This window comes from Lathamus discolor, chromosome 4 (assembly GCF_037157495.1).
Source record: "Lathamus discolor isolate bLatDis1 chromosome 4, bLatDis1.hap1, whole genome shotgun sequence".
Lineage (NCBI taxonomy): Eukaryota > Metazoa > Chordata > Aves > Psittaciformes > Psittacidae > Lathamus > Lathamus discolor.
The window spans coordinates 36,815,255-36,838,618 of NC_088887.1; the positions used below are offsets into that span (position 1 = coordinate 36,815,255).

The 23,364-nt window shown below is 40.6% G+C and overlaps 1 long non-coding RNA gene across 1 annotated transcript; it reads left to right on the forward strand.

Annotated features, from left to right (window-relative positions):
• The first annotated feature begins 2,310 nt into the window (after positions 1–2,310).
• Positions 2,311–23,013, forward strand: LOC136013341 (uncharacterized). The gene is made up of 2 exons (XR_010612230.1): positions 2,311–2,579; positions 22,956–23,013. It is a non-coding gene; the product is annotated as an uncharacterized LOC136013341 (long non-coding RNA).
• The last annotated feature ends 351 nt before the right edge of the window (positions 23,014–23,364 follow it).

A 23,364-nucleotide genomic window follows, 5' to 3' on the forward strand; every position in this document is an offset into this window, starting at 1 on the left:
TGGCTGGCTTCAGCCACACGAATTCACACAAATGCTATACATAGAATACTTTGGAATATTTTGTGTTTGGCTCATCTGAGTCATGGTTTGCGCTCAAGAAGAACAGTAAAATCATTTGGTTATTTTAATCTAAATTATTTTCATGAGGAACCTCATAATAAATGCTTTAGGAAGAACTCAGAGATGAAGCAATGATAAAATCATTGGGCTTAAATATCTCGTCAGAGTCAAATGCAGAGATGACAGCTATCTACCAACAAGCTGCAGGATGGAAGAGCGGGGGCATTTGTGGTATAGCGCAGGAAAAGGAAAAGTGCCGTTTTAGCAAAGGGAGGACAATGCTGATCATTTGATGTTGTGCCAACAGCTGGCCCTGAATAAGTTTAAGATGGAAATTTTGAAAAAAAGGTCTAAACCATCAGAAGCTACTTCTGGAGCAGCCTCCCAGTTGCAAGAGCTGAGGGGAGCTGCAGCTTTTTGCAAGATGGAGGTACACTCAGGTTCAAACAATCAACAGAGGAGTGTTGGCTGGTTTGCTTTGCAGTCCCTAATGTCTTCCGCGACACCTGTTGTCCCAATCTCTTCCTCAGTTGTTATCTACCATTAAACTTCCAGGAAGAGTGGGCAGCTCATCTCCCATTTTTTATGTTAACAGAAAACCCATGGCCATTTTGAGAGAGATTTATTCACTGCCCCTCAAGAAGCTGGAACATGTAATTCTCCAGAAGATGACCTGACTATGTTACTTACTGGCTTCATGCTCGTGACAGCATAAAGACTAAATTTTTGAAGCATTCTGGTGTCTTTAATCAAAGATAACAAACACCACCTGAAGGTTAAGACCTACAATCATTTTCTTTAAGAAAAATTGTGATAGATGAAAAGCCAATACTGAGCTATATATGCACACAGTATGAGTGTGAAATTTTTATTAGGTCATCTGCCTTTAATTAAACGTAACATTTTTTGTTATCCTCATGCTATTCTAGGATAGGATGTTTTTGTCATTTTATGGTTTCACTGGGCTGTGGAATATTCCAAACAATTTGAAAATGCGGTTAGATTAGTTTTCCCTTGGGTTTGACCTCAGTAAACTTATCTTGCGGTAAAACTAGATTTCTTTGTCTTTATTTCATTTATTATCTCAAGACAGTTGTTGTGTGTTTGATTAATGTAATATGAAAAGGGGGGAGGAGGAGATTGGGTGTTTTCTGTTCTGTTGGGGGGTTTTTCCCCCCTACCCCTGAGAACAGCTTTGAGTCATTCCTCCAAGAGGTCCTACTCCCCGTTGCTAAAGAGGGCTGTTGTTCTGTGGAACAGGAGGGTGGGGGAGAGGCAATTTGAGTCATCTCGACTGGTTTGTCCTGGCATATGTTTCCTTCCCATAAATTGGGATTGGCAAGGCTTGTCGGTGGCAGGCAGCCTTGCCGTTGTTCCGGTTGTGCCTCGGATGGCGTTTGCTGCGCCCGTGGCCTTGCGTGTTTCTTGAGGGTAGGAAAATGGAGATGAAGGGTGGCTCGGTGGCACGTCTCAGGCAGGCGCTGAAGGTACTCGGAGGTGTTGGCTTGTGTTCCTGGAGGGTTTGTGGGAAGGTGAGGCTTTCAGTATTGCTTTTAAGTGAGGGTCTGTTTCTTATATACTCTTCATTTCTTCTTGCAGCAGCTCCTCAAGATACAGACGTTCAGTGTTAGTTCGCATGGGCACATTTTTCTTGCAGGAGTCTTTCCTCGCACAGGGAGCTGGTAATTGCAAATCGTTCAGGGCCTTTCGGTAATTCCCCTTTTCCTTGACTTGCGTGATCCACTGCACGCAAAAGTTTTTCAGAGCGGTGCCGGCACACAGCTCACCACCAGCCTTTGCTCTGCAAGCCGCTTCCAGCTTCTGCTTGAACAGCTAGTTGTATATATTTAAGAACCGGGGGGGTTCTTTCGGTGGCGAGGCGCTGCTTCTCGCTGTGCCACACACCCCCTCCGGCCCAGCCCCGCCGCGGGGGGAAGCGAGCGAGGCCATGGCCGCGCAAACGCAACCTCGGGGGCGAGCGCGGATTAGCGCGATGTGCGCCAGACATTCCTCCCGCGGAGATGCTGGCCGGTGCTGAATGCGGCCGTGTCTGTGTGAGGCGAGGGAGTTTCCTGCTTTAAATCACCAGCAGGCTCCGGCTGGGCGTTCCCGCTCCCGCTCGCTGCCCTTTTTTCCTTCCCCCTCAATGAGTGTCCTTTGTGTAACCCCGCTAATTCAGAAAATTCTCCGCGGTAATTGGAACTGCCCCGTCACGTGGCTGCCGACCCACGATTGGCCGCCCTTAATTGGCGGGTCTCTATAAGAGCGGCGTGCCGCGGTGGCGGGCGCGCAGCGCTGCTTCGTTCCCGTACTTTTGGTCCTCTCTTTCTGCTGCCGCTACGACCGGGGGGGAGAAGCGGGTTGTGGGCCCCGCCGGAGGTTGCGGGGCTCTACCGGAGTCCGTCTGTGTTGCTGCCGCCGCCGTCTGCCCCGGTAACACGGCCGCTGCTTGGCCGGGGCGCTCGGCGGGGCTCGCAGGAGACTCCTGTCATCAGGAAGCGCCGCTCCCCTCGGCACCGGTGAGTGAGGAGCGACTCGGCCCGCTCTAAGGAGATTGTTCGGGTGGTGGGATCGGGTCTGTGCTGAGGCCGTGCGCTGCCGGTTAATCGCGGGCTGCATGGCGAGCGCATTTATAGGGGACGGAGGGTATTGGGGATTCCCTGGCTTACGCTCCCCCCCCCCCCCTTTTTTCGTGGAATGGGAAGTTTCCCTGGCATTTCTCGGGTCCCTGTTCAGATAAAAGTCACCGCGACACGTGTGGCCACGACTTCCTTGTCGCGGTGAGCTCCTGTCCCGGGAAGGTGGGAGCGCGGGTCTCGGTGCTCAGGTGCAAACTGCGAGGAGCGAAACGTTTCCTGTGAGCGGGGAGAGGCTGGTGCTGCTTCCCCCGGGAGGGGAGGGCTGGAGCGGCAGCTCCTCACCGGTTGCTTAGCTGGTGTTTTTCGGATGTGGAAGCTGGAGTGAGTTTAAATCACGAGCTAGGCAGAATCGCTTGCTTTCTGCAGGTTAAAACTAGATACAGCTTCCCACGTGCCTGTTACTTAATATCTTCTTAAGTATTTAGAAAAAAAATCTATGTAATATAGTTCAGAGGCATTATTCAAGGTAGAAATATAGTGATACGTGTTTCAATCTCAATATTAAGGGTTTTGGTATTTACTAGGCTCTTGAATACAGTGTGATCCCAGAAACACTAAAGGAACCAAGCTACCGTGTGAGTGCGTATAAAAAATGGTTCTTTCAGTTATGTTTAAATAGCATAGAATGCTTTGGGTTGGAAGGGGCCTTAAAGATCATCTAGTTGTAACTCCCGTGCCACGGGCAGGGGCACTTTCCACTAGACCAGGTTGTTCAAAACCTTGTCCGACCTGGCCTTGGTACATTAGTTGTTCCTGTGAAAACTGCCTGCCAAGTCAGATGAGAAAGAGTAGTGCCTGTAATATATTATAAGCCTTGTGTGTTCATCGATAAAGAGTGGATATATTATGTGGAAACTAACTTATGTTCCAGATCTGCTGTTGTGAGCTTTATTTTTTCTTTCTGAGCTGTAACTTCTAAAAGATGCATTTAGAAAGAACTTCAGCTGTAGCTTAAAAGGTGTCATCCAGAGTATGCTCTTCTCTGTTGGTTCTGATGCATGAAACACTGGTTTTCTTATTTTTTAAATCCCTTGCTTTCATTTGTCATGGTTGCCCACGTGAAGATTTTTCCAAAAAGGAAAATAGAAACTTGCTGGAGTTGAGGTTATATTTCTGTTCTGAAGCTTGTCTCAATTGTTCAAAGGCCTTTCTCTCTTTCCTAATACAATGTTCGGAAGCTCTTTGAACAATGCTGTATATAAAAATAGAACTCAAGGTTGTTGTGTGGCTAAACTTATTGCAAAACCGAGTAGGAAATGTCTAATAAGAGAAGCAATAAAAAGAATAGATTTTGAGATAAGCATGTCTTCTAGAGGCGCTATGCCTTTGCAAATTGGGAAGAGCACAGCCCAACTTCTGCTGTCAGAGTCCCCTTCTTAGCTCAGGTGTGGCTGGACACCACCTGAGGAAAATGCTGTATTTTCAGGCTTGAGCAGTCAGCTCTGAGGTTCTGTGATTGCGGTGGGGCTGGGGAGCAGCTCCCTGCAGCTGGGTACGTTTTTACTTATAGATTTACCAATTAAAATTCCAGAGGAAGAATTCATAAGGTTAGCATTCTTGCCAGAGGTCTCCCTGTTCCCTTCCCCCTGCTCTCCCAAAAAGTAAAAAGCACATACTATTCTGCTTAAATAGTCAAAGCTTGAAAAATGTAATTGTAGTTGATTTGTTGTCTATTAATGAAGTGATCAGCCACCTCCCACTGGGTTTCACTCACCTATTTTGGAATACTTGTATGAGGTGAAGGCTGACTGATTTAAGCATAAACTGAATTTTTGGGGAATTAAACAAACATGTTCGAGTCTAATTCTGTTTAGATCATGTCTGTTACTTGTATTTTGGTTTGTGTCATACTGTTGACTGTTCCAGTTTATTCATTAAAAAAAAAAAACCCTTACGTTTTGTAGTATATGATCTCATGCAAAACCACATTTTATGCTCATTCTGTTAGTATATTTTTGCTGTCTTTTTTGTGAGCATATGTAATGAAAAAATTTCTTACAGAAAGAAAACATTTGGAATTACATAAATGCTGGGTGGGAGGGAAATTCTGAAATTAAAATTGCCACAAGTAAATTTTTCTATGTATCATAATGATGATTTTCATTAGTTATTGCAAGTGGTGGTGCTTTACTGATGTAGAGAAGGGCAGGCATGAGCAATGCATAAAACTAGCTTTTTTTGCAGTGGCAGCTGTAGTCTGTGTCAGCTGGCATCTTAAATACTGAAAGGGTTATGTGGCTGGTTCACTTCTAGCCCTGGTTTATTCAGTTGTTTAGCAGCACTTCAGCAGTGGATGGATTCTATAAAATATCTTGATTGTGTGGATGGCAAGGCAGTATGTATGTATGAAGATGCTTGCCTCTGTGATACAAGAGTGCTGAGTAGTGTCACCCATAATTGTCAGATGACAGCAAATTCTGGATTCCTTATTTTATTATTCTTAGCCAATATGCTGGTGCATGTCATGCTTTGCTCCTGTGTGACATATACACACACACCCACCTCCTGGATACAGATAATTTTTTCCAACCAAACGGGGTTTTGAGTTATGGAAGATAAGAAATCATTGTAATAGGTTCAGTGACCTATGGAAACTTCCAATGCATGGGGTGTGCCCCCCCAAGGTGTAGCATCTTGAACTGGTTAGATTACATAGGTTAGTTCAATGTCTGAATAGATTATACATCACCACCCTCCTCACCTCCTGCCAAAAAGTGTGGCAGTGGGGGATTGCTTTTGGTAGTGCTGTGGTTTACCACCTCTTAGAGCATTACTCTTTCCTCTGCTCAGGAACTGTTTTTTGGGGTTAGCTGTTAAACTTCTAGATAGCCTTAACTTAGGGGAAGCTTTTAACAGGAAAGGATGCTTGTTTCCTATCTCTGAAGATACATTACATTTATTATATAGTAAAGGGAAGGAGTTGCTTCTTAGTTTATTTATCCTGACTGCAGATTTAAGCAGCAAAGTTATTTTTTCCCTTTTATGTTCTAACTGTGATGAGGTTTTAAAACTGGACTCTTTATGTGAAAGCCATCCTATATAAATGCAGGAACATTTTGTTCACCTGTCTGTAACTATGATAACTGCAGATAGTTCTTCTGCGCCTTTACCTGTTAGAAATGCAGTGTAATATAGACTGAAATAGTTTTCTTGAAGGGTGATCAGGTTATTACATGTGATTATTCTTACAAATTACCACAAGAGTTGAAAAATTGAACTGATGTTACTTGGGTCCTTGGGATTTGTGAGAAAGAGGAAACACCTTTCAAAATACATATGTTAGAGATGTAGCTCTTGGATAGGCTTGTGATAGGCTGTTAATATTACTTTAAATATCTTACTGAAATTCCTCAACACAAAAAAAATAAAAGGTTAAAATAAGCTGCTGGATGGGCAGACTGAGGTGGAGTGTGTAGCTAAATACTCCTGTCTCCTACGCACATGCTAAATGATATTGTAGTGGGTTCAGTTCATAATGCCAGAACATCATCATCAGCTCATTTCTGTGAATATCTGGTATTGCTCATGAAAGCTGATGAGCAGTAAAGATTTAAGTAAGTGATTTACTGGTACAAATACCAGTATCTTAGAAATTCAACAGTCACAGGACAGAAAATCTGGTTTTATGGCTCAGATAGATGAAGCAAAGTTTAAAAATGAATTGACTCAAGACACCTTGCAGAGTTGCTGTATGGCTTGGAAGTTGATGATGAAGAGATGACCTACAAAAAAAGAACTATATGATACATAAGAGGTTCTCTGGACCATCATCCTGCCCAAAGGGTTCAGTTAACTGTTTTTAAGCAAATCTTGATGGCTGCATTTCTGACCTCTTCTTAAAGATAACTGATTTGGGCATTTTGTACAATTCCTTTCAGAGAAGCTTGCCTTCTGTAGGCTTGCCAGACAAAGATGCTGCCTAACCTGACTACTCCTAGGGATAAATTTGAACTGCAACTATTCGCCTGAGAAGAAAAGTTTAAACCTCTTTTTTGTGTGCAGGTGGTTTTATTTTTTTGTGGATTTTTTTTATTATTATTTATTTGTTTGTGGGGTTTTGTTGTTGTTTTTGTGTGTGTGTCTTTTGTTGTTGTTGGTTTTGGTTTTGTGGGGCCTTTTTTCCCCAAGCTGATATGCTTGTGCACTGTTACATCCCCTGCAAAGAGCAAGATCATTTTGTGGTCTAAATAGAGGTTGGGAAAGGTGGGACTGGCCGTGGTTCGCAGGAGAGCACTGCCTGTAATCTCCTGGAAATTACTGTTTTGAGGGAGTCTTTCTTTTTGAAGGTGAGAATTTCCATCTTTTGCTGTAGTATACAGCAGCTGGATATCAAGCATTTAAGTTTGGGAAAAGAAGCTGTAGTTCTTTTTTGGTCTTAAAAAAACCCATCACCAACAAACAAACAAAAGAAAAACCAGAAAAACCAACAACAGCATAGTGGCACAGCTCCTACTGTCTATTATAAGGTGGGGTATTGAACCAGGGAAACTGATGATCTGACAGAGTTGTTGTCTAGAAACACTGAGCAGGCAGTATGTTTCTAAATGGAAATATTTGTCTACTTTTTGTATACATCTGTTCAGATTCTGTGCTACTCCTAAAATGTGTTTTATTTCTCTGTTGGAGCACAAAATGGTTGATCTGTTCTAATGTTCACTCAAGAAATAAGTTTTCTAGGCCAGAGTAGTTTTGTTGCAGGTTTTGCTGCTATCTTGCTGATCACATTCAGAAGCCATGTAGTGTCCTATGCATGTAACTTAAAACATTTGGCTTTGTCCTGAGCCAGGCCAAACTTTTACTAGTGCATGCATCCATGCTGGTAATTTCTAGTCGTCTCTGAAGATCTCTGTAGATGAGGGAGAAAAAAAAAACCCAAAACTGTTCTGGATATATAAATGCTTATTTGCATTAGAATGGTACATGCTTGCTTTTAGTACTCAACAGTGATGCAACTCTCCTAGTGAATATGCAGATTTCAGTTATTATTAAAGTTATTAGAGAATAAAAGTTAAGGTCAACAGCTAAAAAAAATTGTTGGCCTTTTAATTGTCATTCTAAACTCCATCTTTACAATAACTGTCTAATGCATGTGTGATTATCTTTCTGCAGACATTTGAGTTCCTTCTTACATATTGGCCTCTGCTGTTGAGAAGTTATGCTCTGTAGTTATTGTGTGATGAGATTTATCTGTTTCATAATCATCTTGAACCAGATGTTTCACTTTTCTTCACCATTCAGAAATATCTGCTATTAATAGGTGCATAGTGCTTTGCAATTTTGTAGCTGTCTTGGTCATGGTGAAACTGCATGTTTATAAATCAGTGCTGATTTTAAGAGCAACATCTGGTCTGAATTTTGCAGCCAGCTGTTCACACCTTAAGGGAAACGTTACAGGTCTGGATGACTTGTGAATAATTAATATTTGTATTTTACTAATCTTTCACTGCCCTTGCCTAATAAGTGTGTGGTTGGGCAATGAACATGAAATGGCTTCTATTAGAAATTGCTGTCTAGATGTTCACTAAAAATACATGAAGTAGTTGTGGTTTTGAGGGGCCTGTTTTGTCATCTTAATTTGTACTGGGGGGGGGGCAGGGGGAACAGACATTAAACAAAATCCTGAATAACACTGAAAATATTTAAAAGAACCAAGGTATATTTTTGTAGTAAATTTCAGGCTCAGTTGAAAGGTATGATACTGTGATAAGTAAGGTTCAGCATTTGGAGGTGCGCTTTTCAGAATGGAGTTTGAATGCTTTGAATGGGAGATGATCATGTGAATATATGAACATTCCTGATTTTGTATTAAAACTAGGAGATACTTGCCAGTATCCACCTGCAAGCAGAAAACAAAAGTTTGTGTGCTAGCAAATTAGTAAAAAAGGATGAAAAATTTAGGAATATTATGAGATAGGATACTCGAGTGTCCTGGTGGTTTCAGGAGGCATCTGAAGATCTTAAAATAGTTGAAAATTTGGTCTCTTTTGAGTTATTCCCTTAAACTAGTTAACACATGGGAATATTAAACTTTCAGGCAAATGTTGCAAGTTGGAAAAGTTCTAACCAAGTTAACTAGTTAGTAAGATGATAACCTTTGCATGGGGGAGATCCTCATGTAGCATTAACAAATATTTAACTCTTCGAATCTTCAAATCCTTGCCCAAAGTTAAGCTTTTGAATTAATTAATGAGGCATAATATATAAATACTATCAATGTAGCCATTAATGATGAGTAACACTAATCACTTATTGGTGTATAATTCTTTCTAAATCAGTTGACTATGTCTCTTCAAAAGCTTAAGGGTATTTCTTGTGCTTGATAAAGCACTGACTTTTCAGAAAGTAAATGAGTAATAGTGTTCTGCTGGATAGTGGTTGTGCTTTGAGTATGTGTGCTAGTAATAATCAATTTGCACTGTGGTTACTAATGAGCCTCAAAAATGAAGTCTACCCTTGATGTAGTCCCTGGTGAATGAGAAGATTATTGTGAATAATTGGCATTTCCAACTTACCTCTAATGGCAGCAAAGCCAGCCTTCAGGGTGCCAGCTCCCTAAATGGGCAGGTATTTCACTGCAAGAAGTGATGTGCGGGCAAAATGCCTGATGTGGCTTGGTGGAGTTTGGTGGGGAGCAGCTGAAGTAGGCACATTGCAGCAGGGACTGCTGCAGCTGTGCTGGAGCCCTGGCTGGGAGAGCTCTGCCCCTCCTCTGAAATTCCTTAGGGGAGGAAGGAGTGGATGGGAGGCCTCCCTCCCCAAAAGCAGCTGTGGAATGAGGATGAAATCCAATGTTTATCCTTTCTTCCGGAAACTATAGGAAGTGTCGTGCTACATAAGTTGCATAATAGTACTTGCAGTTGTGATAGGGAGAGCCTGAGTAGAATGAGGAGAGTGGGGTGTTAGGAGTGGTGGTGCTCTTGGAGGAGGAAAAACTACAGTATGACCTGTGAAAGTATTAAACTGCTTTATAGGGGAACTGCCCTGATCCTTGCTTAAGGGAATTTTTCTTCTGGTTTCTGAGCATCCTTAAAAAGTTTTCGACCTTTGGTTATTAGATGCCAGCTATACCATACTGCTCTGCAGTGTCATTAATGCTTGGGAGTAACTGTTACTGCAAGTAGACAAGAGGATGTGACTCGTGGCTGGGGTGAGGAACTGGAAGTCAAGTGACAGCTTTGTTTCCACTCTGCTGCCTAGTGTAGGCAAACTTTTGGTGGAAGTTTTCTGTCATTTATGTGTCTTTTAAGGGAGTTGTCTACTTGAATGCCACTACTTGTCCTGTCTCCACTACTGTTGTCAGTGCAGAAGGCCAACTCTGTGATGCTTGGATGGCTGAGAGGTTGAAATGACTGATGATACCCGTGGTTTCTGTCTACACAGACAGCATGTAACATGCTATCCTTGGTCAAACAGGTGCAGTTTGAGCTTGACTCTTAATAGTGGCACCACTTTAGCTGGGCAATCACTTGCCTCTCTGGAACTGTTTAGAAACTGTTAGCTGAGGAATATTAAACAGGTCTCGCTTACCTTCTGTAATACAGAATCTGGAGAAGGCAAAAATCTCACTTCATGTGCAAAAAACCAAAGTGCTTTCTCAGAACTGGTTATGGCTGTAAGAAGAATGAACATCTAGGATTCCAAATCCGTATGCAATCTTGGTGAAAGTACATTGATGTCAGGATGATGCTCAAGGTTGCAACTGCCTTGCTGGGTTTGCTCAGCCGTTTTCAGTGAGCAGAACAATGGGAAGGAATGGTTGACTTCTGACTATGAAAGGCGATGTCTTCGAATAGCTACATTAGTAATAGCAGTAAGGTTACTGTAGGAGGTACCTTTATGTAATAAACTGAAATGCACCACTTGTTTCTTATGCCGCAAAAGAGTCCTCTTATGACTTATCTTACCTAGATGTCTCTTTCTTGGAAATGATACGTTTTTGTAGAACTGTTAAATAGCAAAAATTCCTGTGAGAAAGATACATGTATCATATACTAGAAAATGAGTACAGAAGGTGGCATTATATTTTAATAAGAAATCTGTAATTGCCTCTTAACCATGAAGTAGCATGGCCTGTCTTGCTCTCCTGTTAAGCACAGAACACCTGCTAGTTTATCTCATCTGTTATGGAGGGGGTTAAAAAAAAAATGCTGTACTGACAGGCAGAGTGCTGTATCTTCACTGAGAGTTTCTACCCAAAGAGGTGCACATTGTAGCCAGAATGCCCCTTTGATAATGTGTAACTTCAGATATTATAACCAGATTGTCTTGAGTACTTTCAGTATACTTCTGCTGCCTGCTGAATTGTCCTACTGGAACTTTCTGACTTCTTGGCTGAGGTTAAGAGCTTATAATTCTGTGGTGGAGGAGCAGTATGCAATTCAATACCACATAAGAACACATCAATTAAAAAGTGCCTAGATATGGGCAGGGAAGCTTAGTCAAATATTCCTTTAAGGGGGGGAAATACCAAAACAAAACACGTGTATGTTTTAGATAAAGCTGCTTCTTTGTGACAGTCTGGAGAGCCAAAACCATTGGGGGGAACTCTCCTGGGGATGTCAGGTTAACCTTTATTCTTAAAGGGTTGCATTCAGAAGCCCAATTAGATACAAATAACGAAGGTTTTAATGGATATCCTGAGCAATGTAGTTCTGTAGTCAGATCAAAGGTGTTTTTCTCCTGGAATCCACATTTACCTTCCCTACCTTGTTTGGTGCAGAGATGCTTCTTAGGCATCTTGTAAGTGCAATTTTTATAGAACTTAAGAGATAAGTCTTATGCTTTTGGGATATAGTGATGATCAAAAATTGTTAAAATCTTGCTTAGCAGACACCTTGATTTTTTTTTTTTTTTTTAAACGCACCCACTTCATTATGATGTTATTCAGGGAAATGATTCAGTGCAGTTTCAGTGGGTTTAAACAATGACTTAGTGTCATTATTACCTTAGTGACCTATTTTGTAGAAAGCTGACTTTTAAATGGGATGCTTGCTTTCTGCAAGTCTATACATAGCTAACAGCCACAAGGTGATAGTTGGTAGTATACAAGTCCTGTACAGAGCCTCCTTTGCTGCATACTGTTTTGCTATGCTCTGAAGTTTGACAAGTGAATTGGAAATGTTGGAATGATTTGTTGACTCCTTCAAGTTTCCCTTTAAGAACCGTTTTATCTTGCAGTAAAACATAACTAGGATTGAGTGATCCACAGTATATACAGTCAAGTTCATTTGAAATGATACACTTAGGTGTTGGGGTGGTTGTTTTGTTTTTTTTTTTACTCTTTGTACAGGTTGTAATAGTATGCTAGCTCATGTGTCTCTTTGTTCATGGCCAGTTTGAGTTGCTAATAGTAAAATACACTGTGGAGTACTAATGGTCTTGAGCACAGCTCAGTTTTCAGTTCTATGTGTAAATGTGCTCAGAACAGCAGTAGTAGAGCTGACACTGACATTGGCAGCATGTAGTGATAAAAATTCTTTGTGAGCACACCTTTACGTAGAGAGTTGGCATGTCAATACAAAATCCCTAACTTAAATATCTCAAAATGAGAATCTTGATTGCTTTATCCCTGCCCACGTGCATCTCGGGCACGCATCTGAGAGTGACTGTGCCGTGGATGGGTACTGTACAAATGAGTCAGTTCCTGTTCCTTTGGCTGAAGCTTCGTTAGGGAGTTCTCAAAAAAAGTATTTCAGAATGTGGATGTGGTCAACATAGTCATTTTCCAGGCATCTTAAAGGAAACCCACATCAACTGTGAAAGTGAACTTTGAACTCCTCTGTGCTACCACTAACAGAAATTGAGCAGTGCTGGATGGGAATGCTTGTTTGCTTCAGTCTGTCTTCCCTCACAGTTTGCGCTTCTTGTCCTTGAGATTAATCGCCCATTTATTTTTTCAGGAAAATTTCCAATGATACATCTGTGTACAACTGATTCACTACTCCACTGTGGTACATCAGCTAGGCATGTAGCTAGAAACAGCTTCTGACAAATCTTATTCCATGTTCAATTGTTCAGCACATTTAATACTGAAAGCAGTTAAACCCACCAGAACCTGTAGTGTTGTTTCCCAGTTGTTGTGGCAAAATGTGGTACAAACCACTTTACTTGTACTGTACCTCCGGCATTTATTATATAGCTTTAGATGAGTAAGTTCTCTTGAAGGTATCAATTATGAAAAGGGAGTCTGTTTTATTTATTTATTTTTTAGATGTCAGGTTGGTTATTTTCAGTCAAAATGTTTACCTTGTACCCTGAATCTTTCCCTATTTAGAATGGCTTATTTTTAAATAACATTACCACGGTTCTTCCTGACTTATGCAGTGTTTTGGGGTTTTTTTTGTGCATATACTACTTGTGATTAGGCAAACTATGAATACACCAGGATCTAGGCTCTGAATGGTGTTTTCTCCAAAATGACTGTTTTAATAGACTTCCTCTACTTTACTGAAATGTGCAACTCTGCTGTCTAATTGTTATCTAGTGCTGATGTTTGTATTTGTATAGTGCACTGGATTTCCCCATCAATTATCCAGTGATGCTGGATGAGGCATTCTGCCAACAAAAGGGAGATGTTTGCCCTGGGAGCCTTTAGAAGGCTACTACAGTGGCACAGTGGAGCAAGTCTCCTAAATGGCAATATATACTTCATTTAGAAGAAAATGCTGCTGATGCTGTTCAAAATACTTTGTGTGCTGGAAAATAAAACTCCCAGGTTTTTTATCTGGAAACCTGTGCGTTATACATAGTGCTAACTGTACTGTAGAGGTAGAAAACAGAGTAGAAAGGCTTTGTTATCGATAACTCCAGAGGTTGTAGGTGAGTGACTCTGTAAGGTGTTCAGCCTGCCTTACGGTTTTTGACAGAAAAAATGAATTTTGTGCCTTACTTCACATGTCCACAGCAGTAATTGTGAATCTCTTATAGGCAGAGAGATAAAAAGAAGTAAGAGTTTGTCTGAAGCTGATCATGCCATTAGCAGACATAGAATGGAAAGTCATGAGTGCCTGTCATCCTTGCTGGCTATCAGAAGTATTAATGTGCATGTTTTTGTTTTGGCTTTCCCCCACACCTTTAGAAGAGAGTAAGAATTAATGAGACTGACTATTTGACAGTGGTTCCTGTGTTACTGCTGTGCATTGCAAAATACCAGGTGTACCTCGAACTTCACCAAATGGTTTATCGAGGCCAATCTACCTGGCATTTTAAAAATGTGTTAATAGTTAGAATTTTAAATTGGAATTATACTTCAAAGACTTCTTTCCTTTTTCTTCTCTTAATATGATATGAATGAAAGTACACAGTGTGAGATGTAAATTTAATATGGCCATGTTTAAGCTTTCTTAGTGTCATCATGACCTGTGATAATAATCTTGTTCTAAAGGTTTTGCTTCAAAGATGAAATTTAATTGCAGTACTGGATCGAACACATACCTGACTAATTTATTTTGCAATGGATGTAACTTTCTTCAGGTAACCTTGCTGCTACTTATTTATTTATTTTAAACAAGCAAAATGTGTACTGGCATGCTTATGTCAGTATGTTTTGCAGCTGTAGAGAGATGGTGACCACCTCACTTGTTAAACCATCTTTGTTCTGAAGTGCCATCTTCATTCACAAAACTGACACAAAAGCACATGTGAAGTGGTTGGTCTGTCGTTTGCTTGCTAATTCATACTTAACTCCTGAGTTGGCTTTGAGTTTTGTGCCTTAGAAGTATTTGTAGCATTTACGTGTACAATAAGGTTTTTGTTTGCTTGGTTATCCTGTCTGTACTGCTTGGATGCTTGGTCTTTAAAACTCTACCTTCAAAGTATACTCTACTATCATTTCTTCATGCTATATTTTTAGTAATGAAAAAGCCCTTTTGGGTAGAAAGGTATTGAGTTGGGAGTAGACCTGATTAAAAAAGGCCTTTGTTTAGTGTACTGTTGGTAATATACTGTATATAATATTAATATACTGTAGATAATACTGTTTAATATACAGTTCAAAACTGAGACCACTTTGATTAGTGTAGTCTACTGTTCTATCATAACCTGAACCTATTAGCACTTTGTACAAGATTAAATACTATTGATATTTTGTACCATTCAGGATTTCCCTTCACATGCCCTTTTTCAAACCCAGTGGTATGCTAGTCCTTATCCTTTTCTTAGTACTGTGAATTCCTGCCACCATAGTCTCTGCCTACCCTGAATGAATTTGCTGCCTTTGTTCTAAGGTGATTTAGCAAAGGATGATTTTGCTTCCCATTTGTCTGTTGTGGTTATATTTTGAGTCTCTGAATATTCCTGAGGTATCTCACAGCGATGAACTGGGTACTTAGAGAGCTACCTTTTGGTTCTTTCCAGTTAAATTTTAGACAGTGACAGTCCTTGGCTAATTTTTTGTCTTTTTCCTGGAGATGGTCTAAAACCAGTTCATGTTATGGAAAAACTGGAAGATAATCTTTGCAAGATTCTGAGTGGGTACAACAGCCTGAAGTTTGTATCAACTGTGGGAGAAGATACTTCTCCAGCTGATGTCTCCCCTATTCTGTATCATGGTAGTTATATCACTTGCACCAACTATTTCCATGAGTTCAGTCTTTTCTTCCAGGTTCTGTGTTTTGCCTTTTTGAGAAGGCGATAAAGTAAAAGTTAAATCATCATACTACTGTGTGGTCACACATACTTTTTGACTTGTTGATTTTGTGGCTTTATGTATTTTCTTCAGTATCCCATTTATCTCTCTCTTCTAGCATTGGGTTGCTAAACCACACCAAAGTCATCTTTGTGTTACAGGTAGCCTTTAATTTAGCAGCAGCTGTAGTAGTATTGCCAGCATCTCTTGCGTTGAGATTTACCCCAGACTTCTGTTCCTTTTTACCTTGCCTACTGTGACATTTTTAAAAGCTGACTGATTAATAGTCAGTACCTACAGAGTGCTTTTGCAGTGATGGATGCAGCCTACCTCCTATTACCTGTATGGTGTCAGGCACGAGAGGGCAGTAGGCAGTCTGGCTTTGGCTTGCATATGTCACTCAAATGTTAATAGCTTATTAAACAACTCGGCTGATGGCCCCTGTAGTACAGTCCTGGGTCCAAATAGGTCTTTCTGCTTAAATGCTTAAAGAAGGTAAAGTAGTACTGACAGCCATCTATCTCCCCTGCCAGTGTGCTTGTTGGTCCACGTTTACCTTGCCATTCCAGTGCAAGTGTTTGTATGTATCTATATATTTATATATAGGGAAGGGGCAGGGGGTCTTCATTTAAGTGATGGGTTGAGTAAGACACAATCTTCTCATTTTGCTATGGACCCTTGATCCTTTGTATGTTTTAAGCAGCAGAGGAGTTTTAACTTGTAAAGCTAGAGCTGTGTGACTTCTTCCACAGTATGCCTGGAAGTACAAATCTGGAATAAGAAATTCAGTATCAGCACTGATACTGCTGTCCCTTGCACATCACTATATTTGCTTTCTCTTGAGTTGCATATAGAATATAGCCCACCTAAGGCTGTGTGAATTGGTGTTTGTAACCTGTGTGACCTGCTGGTGTGTATTATTTCATGCACATTTACTATCAGTAAATATTAGCCCTGGTTCTGTTGAATAGATGTTTATTTTGTGAAGCTTCTTAGCACATTGTACTTGTTCTTCTGCTCATCTGAAAGAAGCAAAGGCATTTGAGCTGTGGAATAAACATATGCATTTGGGTCTCTGGCATAGTAGCATGCTGTTGTCAAGTGATAATCTTCAGGCAAAATAAAATGTGTCCCAGGCTTTCAGATTTTTCTTGTAAAGATTGCTTAACACTTAAATTGTGATCTTCAGTTTTTGCTGTTGTAAGGTGCTTTATCTTTAAAAAAAAAAATAGAGAACACTTACCTAGAATACTGATTCTGGTTTAATGTCAAAGTTTCTGAAGACCTTAACTGCATCTGTACTGTAATCTGAGTCTTTGGATTTCTGGGCTTCTAAGGGTTTTGATGCTTCCTAGTAACTCCTCTTAGATGTCCACCTTAACACTACTTAAGATGTATGTTTTTGTTGAAGTTGTAGGCTCTGCATTTCTCTTAATTTGTATGTGGGTAAAGTAACTTGCCCCTTGGGTTTCCAGAGTAAAGCTTGCTGCTGCATGACTGGTTTGACATCTTAGGTGGATTTGTTCTCCCTCTTGTTGGGATGGTTCTAGCATTTACTAGGGGAAGGAAGGTGGCTGTCAACTGCATGTGTCAGAGGGAGAAAGCCAGTCCCTCTGAGTCATGAGGTGAAACAGTGCCCAAACCATGCCTGTTCCACCAAATCATGTTCCTTATCCTACAATCAGGCTTACAACTGATAGGTTTAAAATTTGTATCTAGATAGTCACTGTATCTTTCCCTAGTTTATCCACTTCTTGGGGGTGCAGACTTATTTTCCCCATAGAATAGTAAGGTGGTTGGAAACAGCATAACTTCATGGCATAAATGTAGCAAACTTCATATTACATTTGGTTGAAAGTGGGGTGTGGTGGGGCTAGTTTAGGTCCCCCAGTTGAATTCACTTCACAGGAAGGTGATTAGGAGGAGAGGGTGGGGAACAGGACAGTAAACAAGTTTATATTCACCGCCCTTCTATTGCATAGGGTGTGATACAGGACCAGGTGGCTTTGTAGCATCATCTCCATAATTGAATAATCAAGTGCCTTATATTGCACAGTTCAAGTAACACATGAATGCTGTTCTCCTCTGAAGTAAGTACTAACTGCACTTGGAAGAGTAATTATCTTTAAAGTAGGTCCTTGAGGAGTATACAGAAGGTTCTCGCTGTCAGTGCTGGGAATTAGTCTTAGCAATTGCTGCCACTCAACTTGTTATCTGACTTCTGGATCAGACTTGTCTCATTCCTGGCATGCTTTTACTTATTCACTAGGTTGCCATTTCACGTTGATATTTTCTTTTGCTGATATTCTCTGCACATAGGTACCCAGCATGAATAAATGATGGAGTTGCCACAGATTAGGGTCCCTATTTTTCCATGCAAACTGAGGTCGATGTGCAAGCTTGCACTGCACGGTAGCTTGTAGGGTTTTCATAGCCCAGCCATTAAAGGTTATGTGCTGTAGGGGTATTGAGAGAGTTGTATGAGTAATTTCAGCCAGCATCAGAATTCAGTAATGTTTAGTGTTAATCTCAGATGAATCATATCTGCAGTATTTTCTGCTTAACTCATTTAGTTTCTACTCATGTTTCAGTTGGATTGCTAGTCAAATTGTTAATATTTGGCATGCTGTGGGTGTGCTGTTACAAGGTGCATGGATGCTGTTTAGAAAAAGATAAGATAGCTAAATATCTGATAAAATTATTTGGCACTTGTGAATCTTGCTTAGCATCTCTACTACAACAGTGTTGATACACTGTGCGTACCAACTACGTGGCTCTTGAATGGCTGGGGGGGCCTCTTCCATATACGCTCTATACTGTGATGTATGCCTGTAACATCCGTGTGTGGTAAGTCTGGCAAACCTGTTGGATGTGGGGGCTGCTGACAGTGTGTGACTCAGGGTCCTGCATAGGTGTGGGTTAAAGGGGAACCCAGGGGCACACAGGCTGGGAAAGGAGGGGAATATGGGTGGGTTTTTTCACTTCCCACCTCCTTACTGTTTAGGTAATCTCCTTGCTGTAACCCTGCCTTAAGCTTAGAAACACTGGGTTTGTGTCCACACAAACAGATCTAGCTGTGTTTCTGTAATGCCAGGTAGCAGAGGGCTACCTTCCATATGTCTTGTAAAGAACTGAGCTGAAATCCTCTGGTAAAGTGTTTATTTAACACCATGGACCTAAACAGAAACTTCACTGTTGCTGTGTACTCTCTTTACATTACCTTACTGCTCATGGAATGGAGATTTGGTGAGTAAGTTAATTCAGTTTTTCAAATTATCATCCAGTGGACAGTTACAACACACTGGGGTATGAGCACTAACAATAGCTGAAAACTGAATGCATATTGTAGAAAGGAAGTTCATTACTACTTAGCATACAGAAACCTCTGGCTTAGGAACATTAGCCTAATACCCTTCCATGGAAGTTTTGTGCCACTCTTCAAAGCTATAGGCTCAGTTATTCATTATTCCATCAATTTCAGTGAACAGTTTGCTTAACTCCATATCAAATGTATTCATGCCTGTTTAACTTGGAGTTCATGGGGGGGGGGTGCAGTTTTTGCAATTTTTGATGATTTACAGCATCATTTTTAGGGTTTTACAACTTAGCCAGTTTCTTATCTGTTTGTAACAAATCCATCAAAGACTGTCTGTGAAGTTAACTCAAAAATAGGTCCTGGTTAAAGGTAACTGTGTTTGTGTTTATCATCAATTAAGTTTAAAAACAACCTAGTTAGTTGGCCTCTAAGAATGCAGGTGGTTTTGCCTTTAGGAAGTTGTTTTAGAAGGCTGTGCCAGCTCTTTTACCTCCCTAGACTTGCTCATACTAGTGTGCTCTGGCAAAGCAATTTAAGAAAATGTCTTGGGCAGGATTTTTGTAAATCTGTTCAGCCCAATCAGAAGCTTCATTTAATGGAGCAATGTATAAATAGTGCAGAGTCAAGTGACCATCAGCTGGTCTGAATGGGCTTGACCACTGCAGTCACAGGGTCTGAGGTATGCAGGAGCTGGGATCACTGAAATCATGCTTTGCTGTAGAGATATCCTGGCTATGGCATAATTATGTGACTGCAGAGGAATTCATGTGTGTAAGAATGTGTTTTAATTGAACACCTGTATTTAGTGTTGGTTTCACCTTCTGTATCATTACTGTGGGGTTTGAAAAAAAAGGTTACTGCCTTGGTTAACTTTTCCATTTCATTAAGTAGTGCATATTGCGAAACATAGCTGAACTCCAGAGTTATGCATTTCCTTTCTAAAGTGCATTTCCTTTTATAAAGTGTATGCCTACTTGGTTGAAACAATGCACTGATCTGTTTTACTGAATTCAGAACTTAAGACATAGTGGCTCCTTGCCTGAGTTCATATTAGGTAATTAGAAGTTCTTGGCATGCTTGGTAAACACTGAAATGCCATTCATTGTATTGTGCATTAAGCATGAAGAAATATTTCTTCAGTTACAATGTCAGTGTGCTGAAATATAAGTGTTTTGGCTGTCCCTTATGATTGTGTTATTAAATCTCTTTGAAACAGTCAGCTCTGAACTTGCAGAGTTGCTGGCTGGCTTTCTGTTTAGAAAGTTATTGAAGCTGACATGCAGGTAGTCACTTTTTTTTTTAATTGAAAACATCACCTGCCCCACTTACAAATATCACAATATGGATTCTAATCAAACTAGTAAAATGGCAACTATTTATTTGTGTTCGGTTCATTTGACACTTGTGGCAGTGCTGTCCAGAACAAAAAATATTATGAAATTCAACTTCATGGGAAGAACTATTTTTCAAACCCAAATAACTGGTATTTTGCTTCTTCTTTCCCCGCTTTCCTTGGTCTTTATACTGAACAGCTTTTCCCTCTTTTCATTACAAATTTTAATGCTTGCCAGTGCCATCCCTATGCTTAAAATATTATTAACCCATGATGTGAGACTATCCCACAGCAAAACTGGTTGATGAGTACCTGTTTGTTCTCTTTACTGTCCATTCAACAGCTGGGCCTTTGATTAAAAACTTGAGTTACTGTCTTTGATCAAACTGGAAAATGTATAATCATTAATGCATTGGGGACCTTTCTTGCCTTGATTGATCTACTTAAAGATCATTCAGTCATATTAGACATATCTTGACTCAGCAAGTAAAGGTATGAGTCTGCCAAGAGTTCATGAATGTGCTTGTCACCTGCCTTGATGCACAATACACATCCAGAAGAGTAGCTTTTTCCTAAATTTTACTAGATCTGGTGAGGTATGCAGTTGCCTCCTATATTTTTGGCAATAAACCTTCATATTGGTATAGTGCACCAGGGTCAAAAGCTTTACCCATGGGTTTTATGTATGACAGCTGATGGCTCTTTTTCCTCAATAACTTGGTATTTTTTGCTTTCACGAAGCAGTAAGACTCCTCTCTGCACAAATATCAAACCCAGACACTGCTCAACTGGATCTCAGGCTTCATGTCCTAGGGTTATGGTACAGCTTGAGACTTCATTTTACATACATGTGAAGCACTCCCACATCTGAGATGTTCACAAACCACCCCCCTTTCCTATTCTGCAAGAGCTCTGAACTTGATGTAAAACCTCCTTTTTTTTCTGTAGGGTTTGACTTTCTCTTGTAGGGGGTACACAGGCACGCCCCACTGCTTCAGCAGTCGGGGTGGTGAAGAAGTGCTGCTTGGTGGCTGCTCAGCGTGGCCTGCCCTAGACAGAGGGTGATATCCACATTAAGGGCTCTGCTCTTCCCCTTGTTCCTCTTAATTGCAAGGGATCTGGCTAAAACTCACAGATGACTGAATAGTTGATAATAAATCAGAAGCTCTTTCATAAAATTAAAAAAATTCTAATTTAAAAGTAACACTTGTAACACAGTCCTGTAAACTTGATGTCTGAACCTCTTGGCCTCTCTTTGAAGACACAGTGACTATACTTTCTCCAGCTTACTCCAAAAGCCTGCTTGATTGAAGATCAAAGAGGAGATATTCCCTCTGGCTTCCCTGGGCAGCCACAAGCCAGAAGTGCCAGTGGTGGAAAAGCTCTGTCCCTGTATGGGATAGGGTAGGATGACCCTTGCCTCCTGCATGCTGCTAGGCTGGAACTGAGGGTGAAGCTGGAAGTGTTGCTTGCTCTGAAGTTGGGAATGGCTGGCCCTAGGCTGGAGCATGGTGGCAATGTAGTAGAGGGTTATGTTGGCTTGTTTTGAGGAGGGTTGAAGCCAGGGAAGTGTAAAACTGTTGCCTACAGAAGAAGGGAGAACTGGACAGCTGCATTAAATGAGTTGTGCAAATCGCTGAGGTGAGTTCTTCATCAGAGAAATGTCAGGAGTCATTTCCCAGCTTCAGTGCTGCTGCTCCCATGCTTCAGCATTACATACTTTATTCCTGGCAAGCTTCTGGCAATTGTGCAAGCTCCTGAGGTTAGCACAGGTACTGTGTGTGAATTAAATAATGTTGATTCGTGCTTAATAAATGCTGTGCTTCTCCTACACTGGGAGCATAACAGCTACCACTCTTTTCCAGAAATATATGAGAAAGCTGTTCCAGTTACTGCTTTTCCATTAGACTAATCTTTTAATCACAGATATTATTGCTATACTCTAGTCAAAGAGTCAAAGGTTAGTGGTAAAACTGCTTTAAAAATTATTAAAAATACATAAAAATGCTCTTACCATTACAGTTAGTTATGGTTATGTGTTTAAAAAAAACCCACTTATCAGGCCAGTGACAGTGTTGAAGTACTCTGTCACTAAAGCTGAAAGTCTCACCAGTTCCCAGACAAAATTTTTATTTAAACAAATACTTGAGATACTTAATGAGCAGTTCTACTTGATGGTTATTTTTTTGTCTTTTATGTTGTAAGAAATAAGTCAGTAAATCTTAATGCTTACTCAGAAATTTCAAGGGGTTTCTTAGGGTATATTTCAGTCACCATCAGAAGGCCAACCTAGGCAAGTATCCACTGGGATTTTTCTCAGATGTGCTGTGCTATAGCTATTTCTGAGCTGGTGGAGAGGAACGGGGATTCCTTCATTTGACAGCAGAGGTGAAGGGTTTTCAAATTGCTGTGAATGGGAATTTTTATGCGAAGACTTGAAATGCTGCACTGATTTCTAATAGAAGTTAACTCTAAGCAGCTCCCCTCCTTCTATCTGCTGGATTATGTAGGAATTGTACTTTTTCACATTGTGATGTGGGATGCATTTTCCCATTTCAGGATTTACCTCTGTGCCTTTACGTTTACTTTTATTTATTGAATATCCTTTCTGACAGGGTAAGAGCAGCCTTGTTTTGAATAATTCATATCTTGCATAATATTGTTTGAGGATTAAGGAGAAATTTAAGACAACTTGGTTCTGCTGTTACTCTGCTTCACATTTCTGAGCATTTGGGAACATGTCTTTAATACATGGGGATGAAACAGGTTATTTCAGAGTAAAGATACAAGAACACTGCAAGTACTTTTTAACTATAAAAGCTAATGACTGTATACCTGAGGTGACTCTGTTCTGGCAACAGACTTTTCTGTTTACTGTCTACAAGAAACCTGTGCAATAGCAACTGTAGAAAATTCTTTAAGAAGGCTTATTTACAGAACTGTTTCATATACTGATTACTTTTTTCCTAATTATTTTTGCAGGTCATATCGGATTAATGCTGTGGATCGGTCAACCCAGAACATGTAGTTGCCCATCAATCGCTCAGTAGTCAGTGTAGATTCTGTCTTTACAATCAGCAGCTACATCTGGCTACTGGGTCTCTGATGACATCTCCTATCTTCTGTCTAGACTTTTTGTTGGATTTTTGTCTTCTCTCCTGGGTGCAGAGCAAGTTCACAGAGTTAACGAGTTAATGCCCGAGGTGTGGCCCCAAATAAAAGATGGAATATCTGTTGGATCTACTTCACTGTGAGAATCGGATTAAATACAGATGGATGTTGTGTGTTGGAAACCAGCAGTCTTTTCTGTAGCCTAGTTTTGGGGCTTGTCGTAATCCAAATTGATAAGACTGTTTGCAGACTTGAGCTAAGAAGATAGATGGACTTCACT